Here is a 12,016-nt window from a genome sequence, read left to right on the forward strand (position 1 = left end):
ATCTCCGCTCGTCTCGGCGGTAATGGCCCCGGCGAGCTGCACGGGGCCCTGCGGTTCGGGAGCAGAACGGGCTGACGGCTCTCCTGGACGCGGCTCTTGATTGGCTCGCTAACGCTGCGCTCGGCACCTCGCGCTGTGCCAGTGTGACTCATAGTGGAGGAAGCAGTGTGCCAGTGGGGCCCCACCCCCCCGCCACATGATGGACACATACATGTTGACGTGCTGAATCTGCTACAGGATGGCTACACACATACACATGGACTTACACACACACCTACACACGTGCACAAACACACACACACATACAAACACACAGGCTGTTCAGGAATAAGACTAGTCCCTACATAGAACTTTCAAAAAATGTTTTACTAACAATATATATATATATATATATATATATATAGTAGCTTGTTCAAAAACAAAAAATGCACCTAAAGGCCTGATTGACTTGGGTGAGCCTTTCAGACCGGCACAACGAGGCAGCAGTGATGCCCTACTGCTCGTCTCTTGCCTCCTTAGTAAGTACTCTGCTTTACCAAGCCACAGTTTGACTGGGATCACTTCTGAAAGGCAGGCGCGGAATGGAAATAAAAACAATAATGACACTCACTCTCTCATGGGTTCAACATCAGGGCTTTCCAGCATTTACTTTTAAAACACACACACACGCACACACACGCACACACACACACACACACGCACACACGCACACACACACACACACATGCACACACACGCACACACACACACGCACACACGCACGCACACACACACAAACACACACACAGAGTGGGTTGTGGTTAGGGCATTTGTTTTCATTCTTTCATTCTGATCCAGGATCTGGGGAAAGAGGAACTGCAGATCACATACTTCTGTCTCGCATCTGCATAATGAGCCAGGCAGCCAATGACGGCTCAGACCGCCGCCCAGACGGGGTGGCATGCTTTCAGTTTGCTTTCAGCCGAGCAAACTTGCAATCTCTCCTGACATTTCTTATAGCAAAATAAACGTGCTCTAGGCTGGAGTGTCTATTATGAAAATAAGACAAGAACAAGTCAATTATACTTCAATGACCACATAGCCAGAGAAGCTCATTACCATGATCAGGGAGGCTGGGACTGCGGTGGGCTTGTTTTTTTCTTTTTTTTTTGCTTTGCATGTATCCGCTGATTAGGTTGTACGAGGATGACACGACCCCTGTGAGGACCAAAAACATGGCATTCTGTGGCGTCTGGCCAGCCAGCCAGAAATTGTTGACATGTTCCAAAGTGAGAAGCCTACTCCAGAGAGATGGGGAACTTAGCGCTTGATAGGGTCACGGAACTTGATGCATTTGAAAATATTTCTGGCAGGAATATTGCGGGCTGTCATGCAGAGAACCAGATATGGCCCATGGGCTCGAAAGCGAAAAGTGTAGCCTGGGGTTTGGTAGGGGAATGGTGTGCGGCGTGTGTGGGGCGGGGGGGAGCGTTAGCATTCCGGAAGTGATGGAACTCGGACAGACAGCCAGAGCAACCGCTGCTTGTTCTGATCTCTGTTTGTGGTCTGTGTCACTGCTCTCCTGTGTCAAGCTCAAGCTATAATTAAACTATTCGCCTATGCGCTGGCATGTCAGAGATTACTCATAAACTCTTTCTTTTCTCCCTGGATTATGACCCATTAATTATATTACATTATTACCTAACCATATAAAGTATACCTTTGGTCCAGACTGCAATACCACAATTATGTTTTATGGCTTCACTGATTAATACATTTCTTATGGTGTCTTATTTCTGTGTTTGAGGGTCCAAAACATTTCGCTTTCCTCCAATTATTATCTTGTAATTATTTTAATGTTTTCATAATGCCATTAGACAAACACTGTTCAAGCAGTAGAGTCTCTTCCGAAATCACTCATAAATACATTTTAAAAATCATGTGTGAAATTAAATTTAACATCAACATGAAATTTTAGGCAATTTTCCCACAAATGAAAAATTCAATATGCATGTGACATGAAACCATGTGAAATTCCCCATTTTCAGATCAGACTTTTTCAAATGAAGACGAACTAACAATTTTCACATATGAAAACAAAACACGTAACTTTAAATAGCATAGGCTACCTTTTACTGCTCTCATTTTGTAAGTTAAATTTTATTACAGTTCTCATGTGCACTCTTCACATGTTGGGTGTTCACATAAGATTTTTGGATATATGTAGCTTCTTAACATGTGATTTTTTTGTAAGGGAAAAGACCAACAGGCATTTGTTCTGCCAGATGAGCTTGCACATATTGTCCCATTTTTTCTGTACAACAGAAATACCAACCTGGAAACACAAATCAGTTTCAGTTGAAACTGATCTGGTAAATGATCAGCAATAGTATCATGGTCATATATTTCCATGGATATATTGCACCAATGGAAACATAATGGTGTAAACACAATGACATCTGTTGGCATCTGAAGCCCTGTTCTGTCTCTTGGGCAGCTGTGATAATGCTGGAGTAATAAAAAACACAGACTGTGGCTATTTAAATGAAAATGTTTTGTCCATAGCATTCTCATTCCTTGCATTTACTGTTACTTCATGATGTGTTGCTGTTTCAAGTAGTCTCATCTCATGCCTGATTTATTTTAGCACTCACTTCAGTGGAACATTAAATCTGTGTAACTGACATATTTCACATATTTCCAAATTTTTCTGCCTAAATATTCCTCAAGCTATCAGCAATGATAATCAATTGTGTGCACACACAAACAGACTCCTGTTTCTCCTCTTTGAGACAGACCAGACCAGAAAATCCTCACACAATTGATGTGGAATATGTATGAGTGAGTTGAGTTTTACTGGAGCTGAGTTTCTACATTTTAATCACTGCTCTATGGCTCTTTCAAGAGTTCTCTCTTTTAAAAAAATATTTTAGATTTCCCTTTGCGTGCTCAAAATACCACACAATGGTTGTACCAGCAGGGATGAGGGCTGTGTATTCACTGAGAGCACATCCAGCCACGTTCCACTGCGTGGCCAAAAAAATACACTTCTTTTATTGCTCTTGTTGGTTGGAGTAAAAATGCTACTCAAGGCTACAACTGAAATTTTATTTCTGGCCTGTGTAGCAGCTACCAAATGAAGCAGAATAACAGAAATACATAAACACACGTTTTTAAATATTTTATGTTTTGTATGTTACATATCTCCTGACATTGCAACAGATGGCACAGCCATTGTTTTAACTTGAATCTATAAAAGTCTGAAAATATACAGCAGTATAAACTACCATTAAAATGAAAAGGAACTTTAGCCAGCTTCTCAACCTGCATTTTATTATAATAGCTTTTTTTAGTCAGTTTAATTGGATGACAGTGAAGCCTAAATAATTAAGTATGACAGTGTTTTTTTCTTTTTATAGTATTTATGAGGAGGATGGAAAATTAATGACCTACAGAGTACTATATGCAAACACCTATGCAAATGTGCATTCACAGGAAACCCTTCAAATTTTATGTGTCATTAAATATAATATTATTTCAAACCTAAAAATATAATTGTGTATATTATATATACTGCAAATATGTAATAAATGCTGAATAAATATAACCACCCTTGATTATCCAGATTATCTTGCATGTCTTGCATGTCTTGTAGGAATGATAAAGATTAATTTTCTCTACATATTTCTGTTCAAAACCTCTCACACACAAGTGAAAATCAAATCACAAATCATGGATGAGAGCAAAGTCTCCATACAGTAAGTAATTTGCAATGGGGTCCAGAGTAACAGTAAAAGCTTGTGTCTGTAAAGCTCCCTCGTTCACATCCAGCTCAGGGTGAACCTGAATGTGGATTGTTCAGGGCAGAGTACTCATGCAAGTGTGGAGATATCAGACAATGTGTTAAAAACAAGGCTGTACAACTCCAGTCCTGGAGGGCTGCAAAGGGTGCTGGTTTTTATTCCAACCAATTACTTTAGTTTCAGTTTTCTGACACCTCTATGAGCTATGCTGCTTCACTCCAGTACTTGCACATAGTAAAGTCATTAGGATCCACTTGTAGTCTGTGGCTGTAGCTAAAGCTTATACAAATTTTAGAACAAGATGTGATGGAGTTCACTATATAATTAAGTGCAGAAGTTGGTACAAAATCCTGTAATGGAACAGCCCTTGTTGAGCCCTCCTGTGTCAGAAGGAAACAGTAATCCCTATACTTCCTTAACTCCACAGTGATAATAATGATTGAGGAGCATAATAATGAGCATGCTCACGATAAAAAAAGCCAGGAGTGACTGTAAAATAAGCTGTTTCTCTGCACTGACTGGGCCATCACAGATAAATGTGACCAGGGATACTTTATATTTCATCCATGTTCCAATATGTTCTGAAAAGAGTTTGTTCAAATAATGGCAACCTTGCTGGTTCCCTGTTTCAACAGTATCAATTTGTTGGGGGATGGCTGTAGATGAGTTACAGCATTTGGGGGGAAAACAGTGCTTACACACTGCCACAGACAACATGGACAGCACTTAGACACTGCCAAAAGCAGACCACAGGAACAGCGCACAGACACCGCCACAAACAGCCCTTATGCACTGCCACAATAAATACTTATGGGCTGCCACAAACAGACTATACAGACAGCGCTTACACCGCCACAAACTGAGGAAATAACTCTTAGAAGAAACAAGGTGTTGTTGACCTTCAAAAGTCAGGAGATGGTTACAAACAAACACATAAAAACTAAAGATACCACTTTCCACAATTAGGTCAATAAATACAAAGTTCAAACCTATTGGAACAGTGGTGCACCTGCCTGGTACAGGATGTCAGTGTATCTTGCCCCCATGCACAGTGAGCCAGATGGCTTCCAAATCTACCATCAGATGTCACTTCCATGTTACCAGGAAAAAGGGCTCTGCTGAGGGACAGCCTGGAATTTTATGCTTGACATTAGAAATCTGACTGAAACTGGGTGTTTTACTGGGCTGGGCAGTGGAGGATGGCTCCCCGCCCTGGGGTTTTTCTAGCCAACCTCTGAGTGTTTTTCTCATTTTTTACCTTACTTGCTTGCTTTTCTGGGGTTCAGGCCTGGATTCTGTCAAATTTTCATTCTGTTTCTCTGTAAACTGTCTTTGTGACAGGTCTCTGTTAAAAAATTATACAAAACAAACTAAATTATGTCAGATGACCAAAGTCTAGCGTTTTGACAAAGGCCAGTGTCGGGAACAATTCCTTTAGAACTTCAAAAGAAATCAGAGGGAGTGAAGTTTTGGAACCCTAAATATAAGAATAAAAACTAGAATAAAAACATAATTTCTAATAAGACTGGGAAATGTTCTCATCATAACATCATTTCACCACCAGCTGAGCTGGACAGACCTAGTTGTGAGTTGTGTGGTAATGGATCATCACAAATGAACTGTCTGCTCTGAAGCCTTTCTGGCCATTTAGCTCAGTTAATGTCAGCTCTTGCGATGGCTAGCCCTAGCCTGTCCACTCTGTCGCTCAGCCATCAGCCTAATGCAGCCTAATGTAAATATTCGGACCTCAATTTGTACCCCAGGGGTACAAAATTAGCTCTTTAATTGATAACACTGTCCCCCATCTCTCAATTTGTCTCCTGGAACTCTATAGATAACTAAATGAAAGACAACACCTATCCTTAAACTATGACTACGAAATAGTGAGGAAGATAGATTCTAAATAATATATTCAGAAATATTTATTATAAGTCAAATTTAAATTTGTGGCATGTGCAAGGATACATAGAATCATCCCCCTGTAATTTTTCACAACATCCCCCACCCTTAATAAATCAGTGACAAAAAGGATTATATAGGGTATCAGGCATTCTTTGGCGTGGGAGGATTACCAGCAAGTTAATCTGATGCTTTTCTGACAGAATATCTCATCTGAACGATCAGACGCTTGTGCATAGCTAACAATAGTTATTAGTCTGAGCAACTGAAGCATACAAGATTAATCTTTTCAATAACCCCTGAGTCTGAGGAATTCTATACATTGGACCAGACAGGACCTGGTTCCTTTATTTGTATGATCAGATGTAATGTTATAAAATCAATGTGTTTTTAAAGTAACAATGACAAAGAGGCAAATATCCTCTGAACTGCTTCGCTGCATGCACATATTCAGGCATGGACACATGTATTTAGGCAAGCAAACACACCGTTCAAGGGTACATTAGATCAAACTGTCTGGAGATTAATTTGGGGCATGTTTTTTTTTGGTAGTTAACACTCCCCAAAACACTTAGCTAATTGGCCATAATCATCAATCTGACTGGTCAATCATTTATTTGGGAATTTTTCCCCACAAAGGGGCCAAGTTCTTCCCAAGTGTCAGGTTCAATAAGGCATTCCGGGATGGGTCCCAATTAGCATTGTGAGCTGAACCCACAAAAAGGAATCTAAATGGGGACATGTCCTAGGGACACAATTGAACATGACACCAGCGCTCCCAATGGCTGTAAGTAGAGCTGTAAGGTGAACTGTGAGAAGGCACACTTAATTGGCCTTTGTTAAAATTGTTTCTTTTAAATGTTAAAGCAAATTTAAGACTATTTTGTAAAATTGTAAATTTTCTCTTTAAAGGTAAGTGGTGAGTTTAATCAGGACTGAATGTGAAACTCAATATTTGCAAAGCATCAAGAATGTGAGTTCAAACACGCAGCCTTTCAGCAATACAGGACTTGAGCATTAATATTTTTAAAATCACAAATACGATTGTAGGCAGATTTTTATTGCATTAAAGCATACAATATAAAGCTTATTTTATTCACAGCAGAAAGTTGCCTTGTAAGCTTTAAAAAGGAAATATCATCAACCAATGCTTGCGTTAAAATTTGTATTGAGCCTTTGTCTGGATTATGGATCATGCGCAACGATGCAGCATTGATTTTATCATTAAAAAATTGAGAAAACATGATCCTGATTACAGGCTGTTCAGACCATCTCAGCTCATATATTTTTCTACTGTCAAGATACAGTAAGTATCAAGCCTAGTCATGAACACCCGCAGGGTCTTACTCTTATACAATGCAGTCCTCTTGTAACTGTAGCTTAAATCTTGGATTATTTATTTTTACAAGCAGTATATTGATAGAAAAAGAGCAGACTCAAATAAATGAATTCAGCAAATCTTTGAAAAGGACATGTTCTTATAAAATCTGCCCTCATTATGTCAATGAAAAACATGCCTCATTTTATATTCAAGCAATTATTCCTCTTAAACCATTGTCATTTTTAGTATTGCAAAAATTCACTTTGCTAATTTGTTCCTTGCTTTGATTATGTGAGTAATTCTGCAGTTCACAATAAAGGTGCTGCTCTCAAGAGCTTTGCCCAAGGGGTGCTATCTGAGCTAATTTATGATTTTTGATAAATTGGTAGGATTAATTAATCAGTGTTTTGGTACTAAATTCCACATACTCACTCAACTGTGGAAGAAATCTCTTAATTACGTTGATAATTTAATGATGTAATCCAAAATCAGTAATCAGTTTAAACAATAACGTTCTCTTAATCTCAATACATTTGATGAACAAGACAGCTGTTGAACATCCAGGTTTTATTTTTGAGATTTATTGGTGTGAATTCACCTGAATTTTATCTGCATGTAGTGCGGTTTCAATGCACTCAAAGTGAGAGAAATTTAGTTTATAATAGCACGTGTATCTTGATGACTCTGGAACATAACACACTAAGCACGGCGATGTCTGATTCAGGAAGATGCAGAGTAATACAGCTTTGGTTGGGCCAGCATGCTGTTAAAGTCCTGAAATAAGGTTACATCATTTGTCTGTCACTATAATGTACAGGCAAAAAAGGGACCAAACTCTAAACCACCATCTTATAATAAGCTAATGATAAAGTAAACACAGATGTCAATATCGTCAGCAATGAGTCCACCTTGTGACAGAAGCACAGTCATGCTGCCATTACCTGTGAGACACAGTCAAACACAGGCATTGAGCAATGTGTGGACTCATCCTCCTCCCTCTCTCTCCTTCTTTCTCTAATGGCTTCTCTCGGTGCGTGATGGCCCAGCCAGGCACTTCAGATCACATTACCCAGAGCCTGCCCTGTACCAAGTGCCTCAACTTGGAAACTTATGATCTGTCTGGCCTGTTTAATGGGACACCAGAGCCTTGACCTGCATCACCAGCCCCCGCATTAGTGCCGCCCTCCCCCCCGCAATGTCTTGGCCCGTTGGCCCAGGCTTGTCAGCTGACCCGTCCGCAAACGCAAAGCGGCACCGCTGGAGCTAAGACCTGCCGGGTTTAACGTTGCCTGCGGCACCGTCCCTCTCTGTGACATCACTGATCACCCATGTCGTCCTGGGTCAGCATTAGCAAAGGCGACCCAGAAATCCGTGACCAGTGCGTCATGTGACCGCATACAGCAGCTGGTGTGTGTCGTCATGGGTTCGGACATGCTAGTTTTAGAGAGAGAAGAGGAGAGTCCGACGCTGCTCTGGCTCTGCTTGGCCTGGTTAGCACAGACAGGGATTAACTGCCCCAGGCACTCATTTCAGCCAGTCACACACACACACACACACCCACACACACCCACACACACACACACACACACACACACACACACACACACATGCATGTTTGTATTGCTATACTTGTGAGGACTTCCCATTGACTTACATTCATTCCGTAACCTCTAACCCTAACCCTAACCCTAACCCCAACCACTACATGCCTAACCTTAACCCTAACCTTAACCTAATTGTAACCCTAACCCTAACCCTAAGTCCTAACCCTAAAACAGCCTCTTGAACTTGTGGGGACTAGCAAAAGGTTCCCACCTTGCGTAGTTTTCCTCATCGTTCTATCTTTGTGGGGACATTTGGTCATACACGCACACACACACACACTTACAAAACTGCCCGGCAGTCATAGGGATACACTATATCACCCTATAATACCAGAATCCCAGTCACACTCCCACAGAATCAATCACCCTGGAATCACAGTTACTGTCAAAGATTCCCTAAAAATAACAGATGCTCCAGAGGAAGGTGCACTGTCATAGACTCTCTCCACGTGGCAAACAATGGTGTTTCTCTGTTTCCCGGAACTGCCACATCTCCCTCCCAGGAGTGTCACACAAGTATATGCAGCACTTGCCAGTAACACACTATGCAGCAATTGTATGCTCCTGCTTCTAACAAAGTTGCAGAAATATGTGTTTCTCTCCTGCATGCGTCCTGCTCTATCACAAAAGCCAAACATTGTGCATGTTCCCCAAACCCAATATAACAGATTTGGCCGGTGATATTCCCAGGAGAACACAACAGGTGATTGAGTAATGAATAAGGTAACAGTAAAAGTCCTAGAGAACTCATAATAATTATTTCTGATGGATTAACTTATTGCCTTTTCTACTACAGTATGTGTGGGTATGAGAGACAGAGAGTGTGATGCAACACAATCCAGGACATGCTGGTGGCAAGGTTAATTTACTCATTATGGAAGAATAAAATATATTTATATCACACTATATTTCAGTGTAAGCAATCTTTCTCTGTCCTCACAGTTTGATGCTGCAGATCTGCAACAACACTCTCAAAAAATCATTGTCATGCTAGTTGTTTCAGGCTCGGTTCTGTGTAATCATTTGCACAAAACTGAATGATGACAGTGATCCATCCTCCTACTCAACAGAGAAGAAGCAGAGCAAGAGTTCAACCTCTAAGCCAACTCAAGAAGAGCAGTCAAATGAAAAAAGCACAGATGACTATGGGATGGTTTAATATAACCCAACAAGCTGACAAGAAACTAGTGAATGTATGGTACACAGCTGGCAAATCTAGGAAAATTTGTTGGTTGACTAATCTTTTTTCTGATTGGAGTACTGTTACTAAGACCTTACGCACCCACGCATTATTATTGGTGCCCTCTCTCTCCATTGCTATCTCTGTCTCTCTCTCTCTGCAATGACCTAACAGTGCAGAGTGGACGAAGAAGAATGGACAGGACAGGAAATTCGGTGACCTAGTTGAAAGAAATTTCCATCTCGGATGTGAATCTGACATTAATCTCTCACATTCCTACATCTCTAACACTACATACCCTCCAGTCCTATCCCCTTTTACACTACAAGCCCACCTCTATTCCCTCTTACACTACATATCCACACCCCTACCCCCTCTTATACGACATACCCACACCCTTATCCCCTCCTACTGTACACTACATATCCACACCACTGTCTCCTCTTACAATATATGCCCACACACCTATCCCCTTTTACATGGCATACCCACACCCCTATCTCCTCTTACACTACATGTCCACACCCCGATCCCAACTTACACTATATACCCACATCACAATCCCCTTTCACAACATAGACATACCCTGATCCCTCGTATACTACACACCCACAGCCCTATCCCCTTACACAACACACCCACACTCCAGCCCCTCTTACACTACATAACCACACCCCTATCCCCTCTTACACAATGTACCCATACCCCTATCCCCTCTTTTATGACTTACCCACACCCTATCCCCCTCTACCCTCTTACACTACATCGCCACACCCCCTATGCTAAGTACCCTCCAGCCATTCCCGAACTTACACTACATACCCACCAGCCCTACCCACTTACATGTAATACTCTCCCCATATGTTAGATGAGAGAAGCCCCTCCAGGAGAGCGGTGCTGACTTGTGCAAATAGAGCCCATAGAACAGCCCTGAAGCACCAGCAGGATCCCAGTCAGTGTCCATCTTCTGCCACCCAGACACACAACTCAGCCAGCCTAACCATCAGCCACGACCCGCACACCCAATCTGTTCACAGAACATGCACACAAGCTATAACCAACATTGTTTTTTTCCCCTTCTTTTTCTCCAGTCCTTCTATTCATGCACTTCAATACAAAACGTGTCTGGTGTTTTTGGTCCCTGTTTTCTATCAGGCAGGCTGTTTACAGGTATTGTGCAAGGCTGTTACATGCATACGGCCGGGCCCACGCAGCTATTGTCCCGGTCAACAAAGGGATAATGAGTAATCTCAGTGAACGGGAGGCAGGGCAGACGCACAATGCACCCGCACAATCACTGTTGTAATCACTCTCCTCTCCCAGACCGAGTACTGTAAATTTAGCCAAAGCTCCTGCATGCGTCTTTGAAGTCTGTTTCAATCCAAACATCAAATAACCACTACTGACCTGCTCCTAAAGCTTTTAAAATGTAAATGTACGAATACTCCACCAAAGGTCAAGGGGCAACCAGCTATGACCCCCCCCCCCCACCAACACTTTCCTTCTATGATGAATTCATCACATACTGAAGTACACACACACACAGTCAAGTTTCTAACCAAACAAGAGATTTGTCAAGCATATTCAATCACAGTTGAAGGAAGGGGCTTTTTCTAGGGACTGAGAGGGAAAAGTACTCGTGATGCTTTCAGCTGGCTAACAAAATATTCAGACTCCCTCACCATCATGGACCGAGACACAGATGACTAAAAGAATTGGTGAACTAGCAAATCAGCCCTAATAAAAATCAGTATAATTCCTACGGTATGCACAGATTTGTAAAACCAGTGTTTTCATTGAAATAGTGTTGAAACTGAGGTTAAGTATGTAGTTTTCTGCAACAGTTTCCCACTTGAGGTTTGAACCTGTAATCTTTTGGGTCTAAGTTCAGTCCTCCCAAGCAATGTGGCACCTGGCTGTCCAAGCCAAGGTCAGTCAGCATTGAACACACCATTTCTGCCAAAGAAGAGGACAAATGGATATTTCCATGCATATAATGCAGTCCACAAGTACATGGAATTTCAAATCAGAGTTTGTAGGCTATACAGATGAGCAGGAAGCGCAAAATTCAAATACACTAGTCTGATAAAATATCTTACAGTTTTGCTGGTTAAAGATAAATTTGCCCTAGACTAAGTAATTTCCAAAAAAGTTTCTGTCTGTGTGCCAGTGCCCCCTCTTTACCTCTCTCTTCCCCTCTCACAAATATGCACATGCATACCCCCCCCCC

Source organism: Anguilla rostrata, chromosome 1 (assembly GCF_018555375.3).
Source record: "Anguilla rostrata isolate EN2019 chromosome 1, ASM1855537v3, whole genome shotgun sequence".
NCBI lineage: Eukaryota > Metazoa > Chordata > Actinopteri > Anguilliformes > Anguillidae > Anguilla > Anguilla rostrata.